Here is a 17102-nt window from a genome sequence, read left to right on the forward strand (position 1 = left end):
ACAAATCACACAGAAAACCAGATAAAGGCATTGTAGCAACATGGTTAACTTTGAACAGATTTTCTGCCCGTATATGGTATGTAGCGTTAGTGCACGTTCAATATCCTGTGACCGCAAGGTCGGGCTCACACCGGGCAGACTTAAAAATAATATTCCCTGGCCCTTGTGAAGGACTGTACGCAAGATACACACACAGCCTAAGACGGCACTCCATCAGTGCAGTCCAGATACAGCAACTAACCAACTTCAGACATCATGACAACACCAGATGTTTCGTGCTACTGTCCATCAGGATTCCATGCATGTGCTGTCAGCCGCCAAACAGCACTCAGCTCCTCAACCACCTCTCCTAGTTCCTGATCGTCTGTTACTCAGCCACACACACTCAGACACCAAGATAACAGCGTCTCGTGCTGCCACTGTGCATATGAAGCCACAATGACAGGTTGCCAGCAGTTAGCCATTCGAGTGGCCAGGAGACACATATCACAAGACTTAATGCACATGTGACGTCATTTTGACGTTACAGCCAGGTATCGAACACCGCAAGAATTTCTGTCGAATTTCGGTAGCGTTCGACGTGGGTTACTTGGGAGATACTTTTGTATCCCGCCTGAAAGGCGGCACGTGGGTCTGTTCCTGAAAATTGAAAGTTTGGCCGAATGAAGGAAGTGAGTAGGAGCAGGAAAAGGTGAAAATCTCTCGGTACTGGAGTGTGAACTAAAATCACCTTTACTTAACTTTGCGTACAAGCAGTGGTTCACCCACTGTGAAATAGAAACAATGTGGCTAGGTCGTCTCCTCGGAATCAAATCGATAGAATCTGCAGCGGCGCTCATAGAGCTGCACAGCGCCGGCTGGAGAGCGCTGTCGTCGGTGTCTCGTAGTGCCAACTTATGAACTTGTACCTACGCTGTGGCATCTTTGCTATCGATACCACAGATACCGTGCTCAATTTCGTAGTTGATAGTTTCCGTATTGTGAGTTTCGTATTATGAAAGTACGTCGATTCAAGGCAACTGTAAAAACACGTCATTGTTGGTACGATTTTTCAAAATTAAACTTCACGTAATGAGATACCGAAAGTTAAAACCTTCATGGGACCTAAATTGCAGCAGTAAAGCTGAAAATCCCGAAGTTCGTTCTGATACAGCGTGCTGTTACGTAGTGTAAAATAGCTGGATCACGTCCTGCAATATCCATAATTTTTTTTTTCTGTTCCTGTTTCTGAATAGAAGTTTTGCAATATTCTATGTTATGTACATATAAAAGTACTCTCCCTCTCTCTCTTTCTAAGGAGTGAGTTGTTACTGTCAGTACTTGACAAATTAAGCATGAAACACAAAAATGCGAATAAATACTGAAAACACTTTGATTATCTCATAAAACAAACTATCAGTCAGAATGAAGAGCACAGAAAAGACTGAGACATTTGTAAAAGAATTGAAAGACAACTTAGTTGCCATCTTCTATACAGTACAAATGAAAATTTACGCGCTAGTTCTTTTTTCTTTTCCAAACAAGAACATTTTCAAGTTAAGTACAACTTCATCCACCAGTATGTCATTTCACGTCATTATAATTTAACAAATTTAACCAATACCGAAGCGTTTTCGAGAGTTCCTCGATATGCTGGTGTTTTGAAACAGCATTTATTCATATGACCCAAGATAAATGACTGTTGCCTTATTTGATCTCCTATAACGGCTATTCAGAATTTCTGACTACAGATCAGCTCTTGAAACTAGTTTTCAGAATTTCTAAAAATATTGTCGACACACCTTATAAACACTGATTTAGCTCCCCCTACCGAAGGATTTTATGCAACCCACAACACCTTCATATACTATGGAAAGATTTTCACATTCTCTAGCTTGCTACATTGCTAATTTAGGAAATTTCCTAATTTAGGAAATTTAATGTAGTTAAATTTTTGACTTGGATGCCTTTTTGGCATTGGTCATAGTTTTCGAATTATTCAAGAAAAATGTACAAAAGTGACCTTCAAAAGCGTTTTTCTTGAATAACTAGGAAATCTTGGCCTCCAGTGGAAATTTCAACATTAAATTTCCCACAAATATGTCCTGTCATTTTTTTTCTGTAGTACCAATAGTCTGTGCATAGCGAGGGAGAGAATACGAAAATCTTGCTCGTGGTTTTTGAAGGCACTGCAGGCTGCATAAAACCGAAGGTAGGGCACCTGAATCACCTTGTGTGCATTACTGAATGCAATGTTGGCTCGATTCGGTTCGCTTTTTGCTTAAAAATCAGCATGTCGTGTCATTTTTGGAGTTGATGGAAGCTTATTAGGAAAAAATAGTTACCTGAGTACAAAATTTTCACTAAATTGTGAAATTAATTCTTGCAATCTCTCCCTTATCCACTGCCCTGTTCACACGGATGCAGAACTTGACACATTCATACACAACGTAACTTGAGGATAACGGATCCTGAAGTAAAGGAAAAGCGTACCTCTACCTCTCTCTTCTTGAGGTGAATGTATTGAACATTTGAACATCATGTTCCCATCACGTGTTGTGAACCAAACGATCACGACAGCGACTAGACAACTCTTTTCGTCCAAGAGTGTGGCGCCAAAATTGGGTCACAGGTGAACAACGCCTTGTGAACTGTTTGAGTTACCCAACCCCAGGGCCACGCTACCAGATTCCAAGGCTCTGCTGCTGCCCGAACGACTGTCGGGTCGAACCTCAAGACAACACTGGCTGGCCGCTGCTCCTTGCACACTGGGCTGCTCGCCTATATTGCCAGCTTGCTGACCACGACTCGTCCCCCAGGCATACGCCCCAAGACCTGGGGGACCTGCTATTCGCCACCCAACCCTGAGTCCAGGCACGCCGAGACGCATACAAAACTGGATGGCAAGCTGTCACACCCCTGACTCTTCATTTCTGTCGCTCTGTCCCGCCTGTAGAGTCCTGGAGGCGCTGTGGTAGCGTCTTGCAGCTTGGCGTAATATTAGTTTGTAATATTTTCAGGTGTCTAATGTGCCATTATTTGTGTTCACATTTAACATTCGTTGTTCAGTGATGCAATTAGCTATTGATTGGAGTGGCGCAGTACGTATATGAGTCCGAGACATACCATGGACTTACTAATAAACAGCATTCACAATACCGAAAATAGCAAGACCAGGTAAGTGCAATAACTATCACATAATGAGCTTAAAAGCTCATGTACCCGTATTGCTGCTGTTAGAATGCGAAATCAGTGGGGTGACGAAAGGGTTGCCCTTCATACTGGCGACCAGGAATTGGTGGCTGGGTGTTTCTGATCAGGTTGGTCAAATGTGCATGGATGGCACACAGTCAGGCGGCCGCAGCAGCAGCTAGCCGAGCCCAAAGCAGCAACAGGGAAGCAACAGATTTTTTGACTTACGAGTTCCTAACCAGGAGCAAATTGTGCTGTGATGGTTTAGTTTCCTCAGTTAATTTAATTTAATACATAATAGACAGGGTACCCGTGTTTCCGTTTGCGTCAGAAAGTAAACCAAGTTTGTGGCATATTACAAGTTCCAAATCAGCAGCGAATTATTTAGTCTCACCTGAGTGCTACAGTAATTCGGTTTTTGAATCTCTGCATATAAATCTAATTTATTAGACACAGTTCTTTCGTTTTCGTCAGGGCGTACAGTAGAGCTCCGCAGCAGGTGACAATAGTCTGAGTAATGAAGTTCTCCACTATCGTTAGTATGGGTAGACTGTGACTGTTGTGTGCAGATGCAAGCCAAGCTGATGACACTCCGCTCTCAGCTCCAGGCCGTGATGGCTTCAGTTACACAGCTTGAAGCTGCAGTGGATGGGCATCACTACTGTGGGTCTGCAGTGGGGCTCCAACAGACGTCCAGCATATTCAAGTCCTCTGATCGGTCCTCACTGGTGGCCAGCCTAGTTGACTGATTTCATCAGGGAGGCAAAAACATCGGTCAAGCCTCAGCTGCCCTCACTGAAACAAGGTTTATTATGCGGTTTCATTCCCTGTGTCTCTAATAAGCCAACCAATGCCCTTCAATGCCCTTGAATAGTGCAAGGGGATTCTATACCATAAAGCCAAGCAATGCCTTTCAACAGTGCAAGGAGATTCTTTACCAGGGCTTTGCTAGACAAAATTTCTTCAGGTCTGGTTGATCCTAATATTATGTCTTTTAATCTCTGATGCCTTGCATTTGAAGATAAAATGTGATGCGGTTTCAGCCAGCCCGGTTACTTCTTGCATTGAAATTGACCCCCACACATGGCCAAGTGGGAGGTCGCCTTGGGGCGTGGCATGCGGCGAAAGACTTTCTAAAGGGCTACACATAAGGCCTCCCCATGTAGACAGACAAACAGGTTCCAAATTCTGTCTGTGGCTAACACTGTCCCTAAGCTAGACGCAGTTGCCTCAATGTTAGGTGCGTTGTGGAGCTCATTACCTACATGGGTGTGTGTGAGTGGGGGGGGGGGGGGGGTGAGAAAGTCAATGTTCGCTCTAAGTGCATACCGCGTGGACTCATTCCAGATGTGGGACAGGTCCTTCCAGATGCCATGAAGAGCATAGGTTGCAGTCAGCTGCGGATGGTGGCTCACGTCGTTACCAATGACATGTGTCGCTTTTCATCAGAAGAGATTCTCTCTGGTTTCGAGCAGCTAACAGAAGTGGTAACGGCTGACAGCCTTGTTTGCAATATGAAAGCAGAGCTCATCATTTGCAGCGTAGTCGACAGGACCGACTGCGGACCTCTAGTACATAGCCGAATGGAGGGTCTGAATCAAAGGCTCAGACTGCTCTACGACTGTGGAGGCTGCAGATTCCTCGACTTACGCCATAGTGTGGTTGGGTTTCGAGTTCCACTGAATAGGTCAGGAGTCCACTACACGCAGGAGGTGGCTACACGGGTAGCAGTGGTTGTGTGGCCTGGACTGGGCGGTTTTTTATTTTAGAGGGTCTCTGGAAAACACAGGCCTTCGTTCTCAAACAGGCCGAAAGCAGGAAGAACGTCGATACAGGTACCGTCAGCATAACATCTATAAAAATTGTCGAAGCTGTGTTGGGAAAGTACCAGAGCACCAAGGGCTAATACAAAGCACTGATGCTCAAATAGTTATGGGTACTGAAAGACTGGCTAGAACCGGAGATATGCAGCCGAAATTTTAGCGAAAAATCTAACAGTGCTCCGACAGAATAGGCCAAACGCAGTTACCGGTGACGTGTTTGTTGCTACTGGAAGTAGGTTACCTTGCTACGAAATTTAAGTAGATAATTCTTGTGAGTTAATACGTCAGAGGTAATTCTTGGCAACTTGAATAAAATAATAACTGGATCCTTTTGCCGACTTCCCAATTCAGGTGGTACAATTGCTGAAAGGATCAAAGAAAACTTGAGTTCAATTTCAAACACGTACCCGACTCATACAGTTACAGATAGTGGTCATTTTAATTCACCCTCGATATGTTAGCAAAAATGCATGTTTAAATCCGGAGGTACGCATAAAACATCATCTGAAATTGATCTAAATGCATTCTCTGAAAATTATTTAGAGCCGTTAGTTCATGATCCCACGCGAATAGTTTAATATGTTCCACACAGAAACGTTGTTTCGAAATCTGGCAAAAAATCCGTAGTGAGTCTGGTTGTATGTGAAGTATGCTAACGGCAAGATACAATCAACACCTACTCTGCGCGATAGCAGTGGAAACACTGTAGACGACAATGCTGCCAAAGCAGAGATACTAAACACAGCCTTCCGAAATTTTACCGAAGAAGACGAAGTAAATATTCCAGAATTCTAATCAAGAATAGCTGCCAACAAGAGTGACGTAGTAGTAGATATCCTCTGAATAGTGGAACAACTAAAATCACTTAATATAAGCAAGTCTTCCGGTCTAGACTGTATATCAGTTAGGTTCCTTTCAAAGAATGCTGATGCATTAGCTCCATATTTAACAATCATATACAGCCGTTCGCTCGAGGGAATCTAATGACTGGTTAATTGCACAGATCACACCAATATTCAGGAAAGGTAGTAACAGTAATCCACTAAATGACAGGCCCTTATCATTAACGACGATATGCAGCAAGATTTTGGAAAGTATATTGTGTTCGAACGTTATGAATTACCTTAAACAGGACGGTCTATTGACACACAGTCAACACGGATTTAGAAAACATTGTTGTGTTGTGGAATCGCGTGCTTATGGAATATCGTCTCAGTTATGTGGCTGGATTTGTGATTTTCTGTCAGAGAGGTCACAGTTCGTAGTAATTGACGGAAAGTCATCGAATAAAACAGATGTGATTTCTGGCGTTCCTCAAGGTAGTGTTATAGGCCCTTTGCTGTTCCTTGTCTATATAAACGATTTAGGTGACAATCTGAGTTGCCTTCTTAAGTTGTTTGTAGATGATGCTGATGTTTATAGACTATTAAATTGATCAGAAGATCAAAACAAATTACAAAACGGTTTAGGACAAAGACCTGTATGGTGCAAAAATTGGCAATTGCCCGCAAATAACGAAAAGCGTGAGATCATCCACATGAGTGCTAAAAGGAATTCCTTATACTTCGGTTACTCGATAAACAAATCAAATCTAAAGTCCATAAAGTCAGATACCTAGGAATTACAGTTACGAAAAACTTAAACTGGAAGGAACACGTAGAAAATGTGGTGGTGAAGGCTTACCAAAGACTGCTTTTTATTAGCCGGACACTTAGAAAATGTAACAGATCTACTAAAGAGACTGCCTACGCTACACTTGACCATCCTCTTTTAGAATACTGCTGCTCGGTGTGGGTTCCTTGCCAGGTAGGACTGACGGAGTACATTGAGAAAGTTCAAAGAAGAGAACCACGTTTTGTTTTATCGCGAAACAGGGGAGAGGGTGTCACTGAAGTGATACAGGATTTGAGGTGGACATCATTAAAACAAAGACGTTTTCCGTTGCGGCAGAATCTTCTCACGAAATTTCAACCACCTATTTTCTCCTCCGAATGCGATACCATTTTGTTGACGCTGATCTACATCTCGCACGGAAAGACATAGGTGTTCGTTTTGTACGCAGACTGTACGAGACTGGAATAATAGAGAATTATTGTGAAGGTGGTCAGATGAACCCTCTGCCAGGCACTTAAATGTGATTAGCAGAGTATCCACGTAGATGTAGACAGTTGCCGAGCTGAGGGGTCGGTGGAGTCTTCTAGGGACCCTTTGCTATTTAATTCCAGTGCATGTCGATGTTTTGCTCCACTGTGCACACACCAGAGGAGATCGCGAAACAGGAGGAATCAGAAAGCACAGACACACTTTTCTACTTTGAACCACGTTCACATTGCGTCGAACGGTTTTGAATGGCCCCTTGTGAACCCGCCCTGTAGACCACAGCTAACGCTGCAGCCACTGTACACTCCAAAGGAGTCAGATCATGTTCAGTCGGGCTGCAGCCCCACGATTCAGGTGTGGAGGGTGACGGCGGTATTAGAGCCTGTCGAGAATGTAGTCCTGTTGTGACGAACTGTTATTTTAGGTCGCTAAATATGTGAAAACGAGCGCCCCATGGGAACGGGTAGTTTCTTAAACGATCGTTATGGTACATCCAGGCGTTTCGCGTCTATTCTGAACGCCAGTGTCTCCGAAACGCTTCCCTCGGCCACACCTAAGACAACCACGTAATTCCAACGCTGGGCGTCGTGGTTCCGCCCGCCTTCACACTGGCGTCACGAAAACGGATGAGATGTTGGCTGAGGGAAGTTTGGTAACCTTCCAATAGTGTCACTCGTCTGCGCTGGCGCTGAGCAGAATTTTGATGAAATTACACCATTAACTCAACTTACACCGCACGTGAATTTTTGAGCTGTGGATTTGTTTATTTTTTCAGCGTGTCGACACTTTGCAACTTAAGCGTCGCCAAGTCCATGAGTGGCATGTGAGGAGCGACACTCTTCCACCATTACAAGAGAGATTGTAGCTACCTTGGAGTAAAATTTCTATCTTCTGCCCCCAAAAGAGAGAAAATGAGGGAGTTTCAAAAGAAAAAGATCATTTAATTGTGTTGCGCAGTATAAAAAAAGTGGTTAACAACGTACAATGATGCCAGATGTTCTAAATTTCTAGCATAACAAGTGTAACCTATAGGTTGGTTGGTTGGTTGTTTTTGGGGAAGGAGACCAGACAGCGAGGTCATCGGTCTCATCGGATTAGGGAAGGACAGGGAAGGAAGTCGGCCGTGCCCTTTGAAAGGAACCATCCCGGCATTTGCCTGGAGCGATTTAGGGAAATCACGGAAAACCTAAATCAGGATGGCCGGACGCGGGATTGAACCGTCGTCCTCCCGAATGCGAGTCCAGTGTCTAACCACTGCGCCACCTCGCTCGGTAAACCTATAGGAAAAGGCGGGCAACACATTATACAATATTCACAAAAACCAAAAGGAAAAAATAAGAAGTACAAAGTGCCCGGACTAGAAGTGATATAAGACCGGACTGTAGTCTTTAGCCTCTGCTTGGACTCGTGTTCGGCAGGACGACGGTTCAAAACCACGTCTGGCTATCCACTGCCATAAACCGCTCCAGGCAAATGCCGGGTGATTCCATCGAAAGGGCACGGCCCATTTTCTTCCCCATCTTTGACACGATTGGAGCTTGTGCTCCATCTCTAATGATCTAGATCTCGACGTAAAACTCAATCTCCCTCCCTTTTTTCTTTTTAGTTCAAGCCGTATGGAATTGTTGGCTGGGAGACCCCGAGCGGCAAGCTAAACCACTAACTGGAAAGATTTTCCTGTCCTTCACGCTCAATGGCACCTTTTCTTCACGAAGTGTGGGAACTGGTTGGGTAGGAGACCACGAACGACAGGTTTAGCCACCTAATTGCAAAGGTTTTTCTATCCTTCCTTTTCTTCTTGTAAAGTGGGATTTGCGTGTTTAAGTGTATCTGGTAGATGTAGTTGATAGTAATGGTTGTGTGCAGCGTGATGTTGTGCTTGCGTAGCTGGCCGGTGTGGCCGAGCGGTTCTAGGCACTATAGACTGGAACCGCGCGACCGCTACGGTCGCAGGTTCGAATCCTGCCTCGGGAATGGATGTATGTGATGTCCTTAGGTTAGTTAGGTTTAAGTAGTTCTAAGTTCTAGCGGACTGATGACCTCAGCAGTTAAGTCCCATAGTGCTCAGAGCCAACAACTGTGCTTGCGGAGTGTGATGGAGAGATAAGGGAGAGGGTGAAACCCGGTGTCAGCACACGGCCTACTCTTTTCGAATAGCCCCAAGGGGCAGCCGAGATAGCGTGCCCATGCGATTAAGGGATAACCATGAACAGAGTCCCATGCCCTCACTTTGCCGGCCAGTGTGGCCAAGCGGTTCTAGACTCCTGTGAAGGGGAACGCGTTATGCAGGCCTTGGAGTCACTCGCATCCATCTAGAAAAGTTTTTACTGAGTTTAACGAAGGCAATGCTGGCCTGATATATTCGACGATGCCCTTTGGCTGCACTGTCTAAAGGATCGGTCTAAGAAATACCAAATTAAGTTCAACCTGAAGATGCCTAAATAAGGCGAATAAAAAAAACTAAAATTGCAACCAAGACTGTTTTTAACCAATACTGTCAAGCACTGGTTTGCTGTATGCCACATATGAATTGGAAGAATTTCAATACTATTTACTGATACCACAATTTTTATTCGTAGTGCTTAAAGATGGAACCAACTATTGCTTCTCATGGACAGATGCCAGAGTAGTTATAATCAACCCTTAACTTTTTTATGGTTCTGAGACACAGTCATGCAACACTTTCTAAAAGAGTAAACCGCCATTTGACTGTGCATTACTATATTTATAGCCTACACTTTTTCTTATCCAAATTTCTGCTTTTATGCCATTATCAAGTACAGTGCTAAAAAGTTAAATGTATTAATACACAGTCAAATCGCGGTTTACTCCTTTGAAGAAACTCTTAATTAGTTTGGCGATTGTAGGCTCTCATAACATCCAAGCATATTTCAAATTATCGTTAATTGTTCTTTCTGGTTGGTGACTCTGTGGTTATAAGACAAGTGCAGTAGCTGGAAACTAGGAAGCTGGTTTGGCAATGAAGCATGTATCCTCTACAAAAGAGAATGTGAAATATCGACTAAAGCTTGTCCATTCGTGAAATATTTCTAGCCTTCTGTTGTCAAGAAATTATCTTTTGCTCTTGAATACCGCATTTTCATTTTCCATTACCGACCACTGCTTACTTAGCGTTTGAACCGACCTCGGCAATTACTTCAATTTCATTCCTTTGGCACCATAACCTGAATTCCACAGAATGTTAGTACCGTCACGCAATAACTGCGGCGAATCCGTCACCCGCCTCAAACTTGCTTGGAAAGCAGTGCCAGTCGCTGTGAAACACCACACTGCGAAAATCCTAACTGCAGATCCCGCCACGATCTCAAATGACTCAGTCTGATATATCAAATGTTCATTCTTTCGTATGGCAATTTTCCGTCCTAAATTTTATTATGTAATTCCATACCTTACTGAACCTGCTTCTCGTACATTAAACGGTACGTTACTGATACAGAGCCGTTCTGCATGATACGTGTACCGGACAAGTATTATGTAACCGCGTTAGATCAGTTTGGATGGTATCATCGACCATCAACAGGGCGGAATTCCGGATACGCCTGTGTCTTTCTTTTTAACTGCTAATCAACTATCGACAGCAGCCCATCATGTGGAACAAATACTTTTTTCCTTCTGAAACGACTCCAGGACGTATAACGTGCCACATAGCATGACACTAAATTATTTAACTGATATTTCTAATAACGCTATTCTTTGCTGGGTTAACGAACTATTTGTAGGTGACAATATGAATAACACAGATGTCTCGGAAGTCCGGTCAGGCTACACAGAGGGCACTTCGGAAAACGGGAGGTTGTTTTAACAGAATGAAATGAGGGTCTGAGAAGGCTGAGGCATCATTCTCGTGTCTTCAAATTGTTTCCAGCACGTGACCCAAGACTAAGGCTTTAAACGTAGCAGGCAGGAACAAACCCTTCTTCATTGCCACGTGAGGTCGGGAGACAGCAACTGGCAGAACACCAACACAGAATAATTCAAGGTCTGCACATATCTAAAGCTCACACTTCTCAATCTCATTCTTTTCTGTACCAGGTCAGTTATTTTCATTCGTATTCTAAGTAATAATGAAGTATTCAAGCTAATCAGACGGCCAAGAACAATCTGATCAAATTACTCGTTTCTATTTGTATATGTGAGACAACACTAATCGCAAGTATTTAAAAAACACGACAAGGAGCAGAGTTACTTTTAAAATAATTTCTTATGAACACTTTATCTGCAGTCTTCTCTCTTTTCAGCATCATATAATATTTTATCCATAGGAAACCACCGCTGTCTCATCTTCTTCACATCTTCGTATGCTTGTACGGTTTCTCTTGGTGATAGTGCTAGATATACGAGCGCATATTCTCACATACCGCGTGTAAAATCCAAAAGTTTCCTTTCTGATGGGGCTGTGGCGTGTATTAGGACGAAGAACGACATGTTACATAGCTTCTTTCATGTTTTTGAAGCATTTTGTTGCAACTTTATTATTATTCGTTATTCGTTATACGTCTACCACGACGAACTCTTTCTGCATCCTTGCTATTTCCAAGTAATCCTACGATAGTGGTTCAATTTTTCTTTAAAATTTACGATTAAATGATGTTGCTTACTCTGTAGTATGATATAATATTATCTGATTACATGTATGTTAGTAGTTACTTGTTTTACGGCTTAGATGTTATGACATACATTACATGTTGTATCCTGGAGCGTTTTTTAATTGTTGTCAGAAGTGTCTGCTCAGATCACGTTTCGACACATCTTGCGAAAGTGCATGTGAGGTGAAGTAGTGAGCGAAAATGTGTGAAAAAAGAATGAAAACAATGCACTAAATAGCAGTTGATCGAGACACCAACCAGAAACACGAAGCAGGACGAAAAATTAGGGACCGATGACCATGTAGTTTGGTCCCTTTAAACATCAAACCAACCAACGAAAAATTAGGCAGACAGCATGCTGTAAAAAAAATAATAAATAAAGTAAATAAAAAATAAAAAACGAAATCGCGTACTAAGACCGGTGTATAAAAACACAGTTCAGTAGGCGATCTAATTTTAAGAAATAAAAAAAAAATACCCACAGAAGATGACACATAGGTGTCGAAACATGTCTGGGTGAATATAAAAATAAACTAATTGTGTTTTCATAAGGCTGATTTTCAAAACAACCCAATTTATCAGTTGCAAACACGGAAGAACATCAAGAGGAGCTTCAAACCTCAGTAAAATGAGTGTCTCTCAGTGCTGTTGGTCACGTTTAAAATAAAATTTCTGTAGCTCTTACGTATGTCTGACAGTTTTCTCAAGTGATGCTCAGGGTTAAGAGAGGAGAGATGAGACAGATTTCAGAGACGAGGTAAATCCTGTGAAAGTGCGTATGTGCAAGTATAAATGCTTGCCAAATGCTCGTCCACATTACTCGTCTCTGAGAAAAAGATTGCTTCTGTAAATACATCAAGGAAATCGTAATTTAAAATAATATGTAAAAGGGCTGTAATTTTCCTAACCTCCGCCCTAGTGTAGGTAATATGACGTGCCACGGACAGGAGAGACGCCTCATGAAACTATTTTGGAAATGATTTCTTTAATTATAAAGAGAAGTCTAGCCTATCGATTTACAGCTGGTTTAAGAAACGTTTTTACAATTTCCAGTCAGTGGAAACAATGATGGAGTCAGAATAACACTTCACCGTTATAAACGCATGTGGTAACTGACACAGACGTAAAAACTGAATGAAGCTGTTCATAGATAGGTAACTATACAAACACAGTCGTTACAAGATGGAAAGTGTTATTCTAAATTGTATAAGTGTAATTTTGGCACCTTATTCTTTTCGTTTCTTCCACAAAGGGCATATATGTTGTAAACTGAACTCACTTCAAAAATGGTTCAAATGGCTCTGAGCACTATGGGACTTAACATCCGAGGTCATAAGTCCACTAGAACTTAGAACTACATAAAACTACCTAACCGAAGGACGTCACACACATCCATGCCCGAGGCAGGATTCGAACCTGCGACCGTAGTGGTTGTGCGGTTCCAGACTGAAGCGCCTAGAACCGCTCTGTCACAGCGGCCGGCAAACTCTCCTCGTGAAGCACTGTTTGCACATTACGCAACATAACCAATCACCTTTAGATCCGAATTGGGAGTGAAGTTCTAAACATTATGCACGGTCGTATTTATTGAATTTCTATGAGTGATTACAATGTTGGTTGCATTTCTCAATCCATCTTCGCTCAAAGAAACTCGATTCGTTACCCGATTAGAGGTATCCGGCATGATGTGTCACACCTGGAAGAAAATGACAGGTGACTTAGGCAAACTGTACTACACTGTAAGTCCGGCACTGCCGCACAATCCGTTGCCGCACAATCCATTTATGGTTTGCATCTTCTCTCCTACTGCTTTCATGAGTCGACTGTCCAAAAGCGGTAGTGAAGAAGATGCACCTTCTATTTCCGGTGTAAAAATGTCCGATAGAATTAAACATTCCACACGCAATTATGATTAGCTTATCTATCGCTTGCGTCATTCCGTTTTCCGTTCATTCCTTTGCATACCCATTATACAGGAAGGTCAGAACGAGTCTGAAAAACTTGCAAGGGTGTTGTAGGGTAGGTTGTGTTGAGAAGTAAATGTTAATAAAAAATCAATACATTGCGCAGTTTCCAAATTAATTAGAATTGAAACTAACCAGTCTGTACGATGGAGCAAATGCACGCGGACGTTTGGTTTCCTAAGACCGAACAAGAGAGCGGTGCAATAATTGGAGTTGGGACGGTAATAAGGATCGAACCCGAGTCGAAGCCTGAGCACTCTCGTGCGCTATCATTTACGCTATGAGAACAATTGACACTAGCTGGAGCTTGACTACGCGCGCGCAACGGCCTGATTGGCTGACTTCAATGCTCGTTATGTTGAAAAGGCGTAGCACATCGGATTATTTTCTGAACAATTATTTCTCAACACAACCAACTTTCCCACACCCTTACAAGCTTTTTAGGCTCTTTCTGACCATCTTGTATAAAAATTTGCACAACGTTCATTAAATTTCAGACTGTCAGCTCGGCCACTCGGTGAGACAATTCCCCTCTTAAAACTCGCGAATATGCTCGCATTTATACAGAATCGTCAGCACCCCTGTCGTCTACCAGTACTAATTTGCTACTAACAGACTGTAGCAGATATCTCAAGAATCTCTGACAGCCGTTACGGAGCTACTTCCTTGTTCCTGTAGCATTAAGAGTAACACGCATGGCTAGTAAATATTTGGAAATTTGTGGTAAGTTCCTACGGGACCAAACTGCTGAGATCATCGATCCCTAGGCTTACACACTACTTGATTTAACCTAAACTAACTTACGCTAAGGACAACAAACACACACCCATACCGCAGGGAGGAGGACTCGAACCTCCGAAGGGGGGGGGAGGGGGGGGGGGAGCCACGCGAACGGTGACAAGGCACCTCTGACCGCGCGGGCTACGCCGCGAGGCGCATGGCTAGTGATACACTGTATATAACGATGACAACCTACTTTAGTTTGTACATGGCATTAAGAGCGATTCACCTAAACACATTAGGATGACTTGTAATGCTTGATGGCAGGTATACACGGAATCAAGTAATAAAAGCTTTCTTGATCTGATTGAGCTGAACCTAGTTATCGAAAAAAGAAATTTTACTGATCATGGCCTAGGATTTTTTATCCACATATTCTAGTGTTTTTACTCTCACCGAGTGGCCAGCTGGGCGCAGGAGCAGCCACATGGATAACACCCAATTTTGACGCACAAGCTGCAATAGACGTGATCTAGGAGGAGATATTAAGACAGTGGTCGCAGTCACCCAGTTGCTTTTTGTCCCGTTAACATGATAAGAAAACTAAATATTTTTATTATACAACGATCTCGATCACAGTAACTTTTTGTTAATAATCACCACTATACCGGTAAAATAAAGCTTTGGAGGCTGTTATACTATAAAATTACTCTGACACAAGTAATCGCTGGGGCTCTGCCACTACGGCTACTCGAAATCAAAGCAACATGGGTATCACCAGGCAGTAAAGTTCTTTAGGAATTTGATCCTTCCCTCCCCAAAAGTCCGCCGAAAGATTGCTGTTACTTTTGCCCTTTAGCTGAGACTGCCAGACGTTCTTTATGTTAACGTTCAGACATATACCTCTGTACACCACGAGTCACAGTGTGTAGTGTGAGGGTACTTCATTGCAGCACCGTCAATTCCCCTCTTTCACGTTCCAGTCGTGATTGGCCCGCGTGAACAACTACTGTTGGTGAACCTCCATGTGGGCTAGAATCTCTCTTATTTTATCTCCACAGTCTTTTCACGACATAAACGTAGTAGGAAGCGCATATTCATTGACTCTTCCAGGAACATACGTTCCCGGAATTTTAACGTTAAACTATACCGTGATGGAGGACTGTTCTCTTGCCGCTTCTGCCACTGCAATTGGCTGAGCTTCCCCGTGACGCATTCATGTCTAGTATATAAATTGTAACGAAACGGGCTACTCTTTTTTGGATCGTCTATATTTCCTTTATGAATCCTGTCTTGTACGCATTCCAGACTGACAAGCAATATTCGAGTAGTAGCCGAACGAGGTGTTTGTAAGTTACCTCATTTGAGAATGGGAAACAACTCTTGCAGATTCTTCCAATTAACCTGAGTCGTAACTGGCATTAATTTGATGTCATCCTTCCAATGTAAATCGCTCCGCGCCCATACTCTTCGACATGTAATAGATGTAACTGCTCCTACTGACTGATCTGCAGTTGTATAACCACACAATAATGGGAATTTGTGCGTATTTATACGCAGTACGTTACATTTGTTGATATCTCGAGATCAACTGCCAAAGTCTGCATCACTAGTTGCGCCTCTGTGGGTCTTCCTGCATTTCGGTACAATTTTATAGCATTGTGACTTTTCTGTGTATAACAGCATAGCCCGCCGAAAGCTTCATGGAACTTCCGACGTTATTAGGTAAATCTTTTACGTTTGTTGGGAAAAGCAACGGTCCTGTAACATTGTCTTGGGGTATGCCCAAGTTTCTTGCAAATGTGAAGATTTATCTCTGTTAAGAATGACAATGTGTGTTCTGTTGGATTGAAGCTCTTCAGTTCAGCTACACAGCAGGACTGTTATTCCGTACGCTCCCATTTTGTTCATTAGAGGGCAGAGTTTAACTGTACTGAATTCCTTCTGGAAGTCAAGAAACACGACATCAGTCCGGGCATCTACTGGTTGTTGCGTCTCTTGGAGGAATAGAGTGAGATGATTGTCGCACGAACTTTCTCTGGGAAATGTCCGTTGCTTCATACGGAAGAGATTATGGGTTTCCAGAAATATCAAAATGTCGTAACACACGAGTATAAAGGAGTTTCAAAATTCTGCGACATATAAACGTCACTGATACAGTCCCATAGCTTCACGCGTTATGTTCGATGACCCTCCTTGGAAACGGGAATGAACTGTGCTTTTTTCCAGTCATAAAAAAGTATCGCTCCTCCAGTGACCAATGTTACACTGTTGCTGTAGTCAAGACGGCGTAAATAGATCCCTAACAGCTCGTATTACTTTTGCCAGCTTTCAACTGCAAAGCGCTAAAAGCTGCCGTCTACAAAACTGTGACAACACTAAGGCGTTGCCGTAGAGACATTTGCAAAATCGCGATAGGCTATTGGTTGAGGCAGGCTCTCGAAGATGCTGCTTCCAGCCCACTGCAACTGTCACGGATCAACTTACGCCGACTCAATTATAGCAAGAGCAATTTTTTCATAAGAAATAATTCTGCGTTTCATCGTCGATAAAAGATAATCATGCAGTATGCCAGATAGTATTTTGATAGGGCTGCGTCGAGAACAGATTACTATATGCTATTTCGCTCAATTTGTGCTCCTCCGTCAACTTTGCTTTTGTATCATTAGACGAAAGCATTCAACTACTTCGCCAGCTCTTTTTTCATAACGCATTAA

At 42.9% G+C, this 17102-nt stretch overlaps 1 protein-coding gene across 1 annotated transcript in view; it reads left to right on the plus strand.

The window, feature by feature from the left end:
- The window catches only part of LOC126414387 (odorant receptor 43a-like), a 196965-nt gene that overhangs the window by 126332 nt on the left and 53531 nt on the right, over positions 1-17102 (plus strand). The window lies entirely within an intron of this gene.

The sequence above is a fragment of the Schistocerca serialis genome, chromosome 1 (assembly GCF_023864345.2).
Source record: "Schistocerca serialis cubense isolate TAMUIC-IGC-003099 chromosome 1, iqSchSeri2.2, whole genome shotgun sequence".
In the NCBI taxonomy this organism is placed as follows: domain Eukaryota; kingdom Metazoa; phylum Arthropoda; class Insecta; order Orthoptera; family Acrididae; genus Schistocerca; species Schistocerca serialis.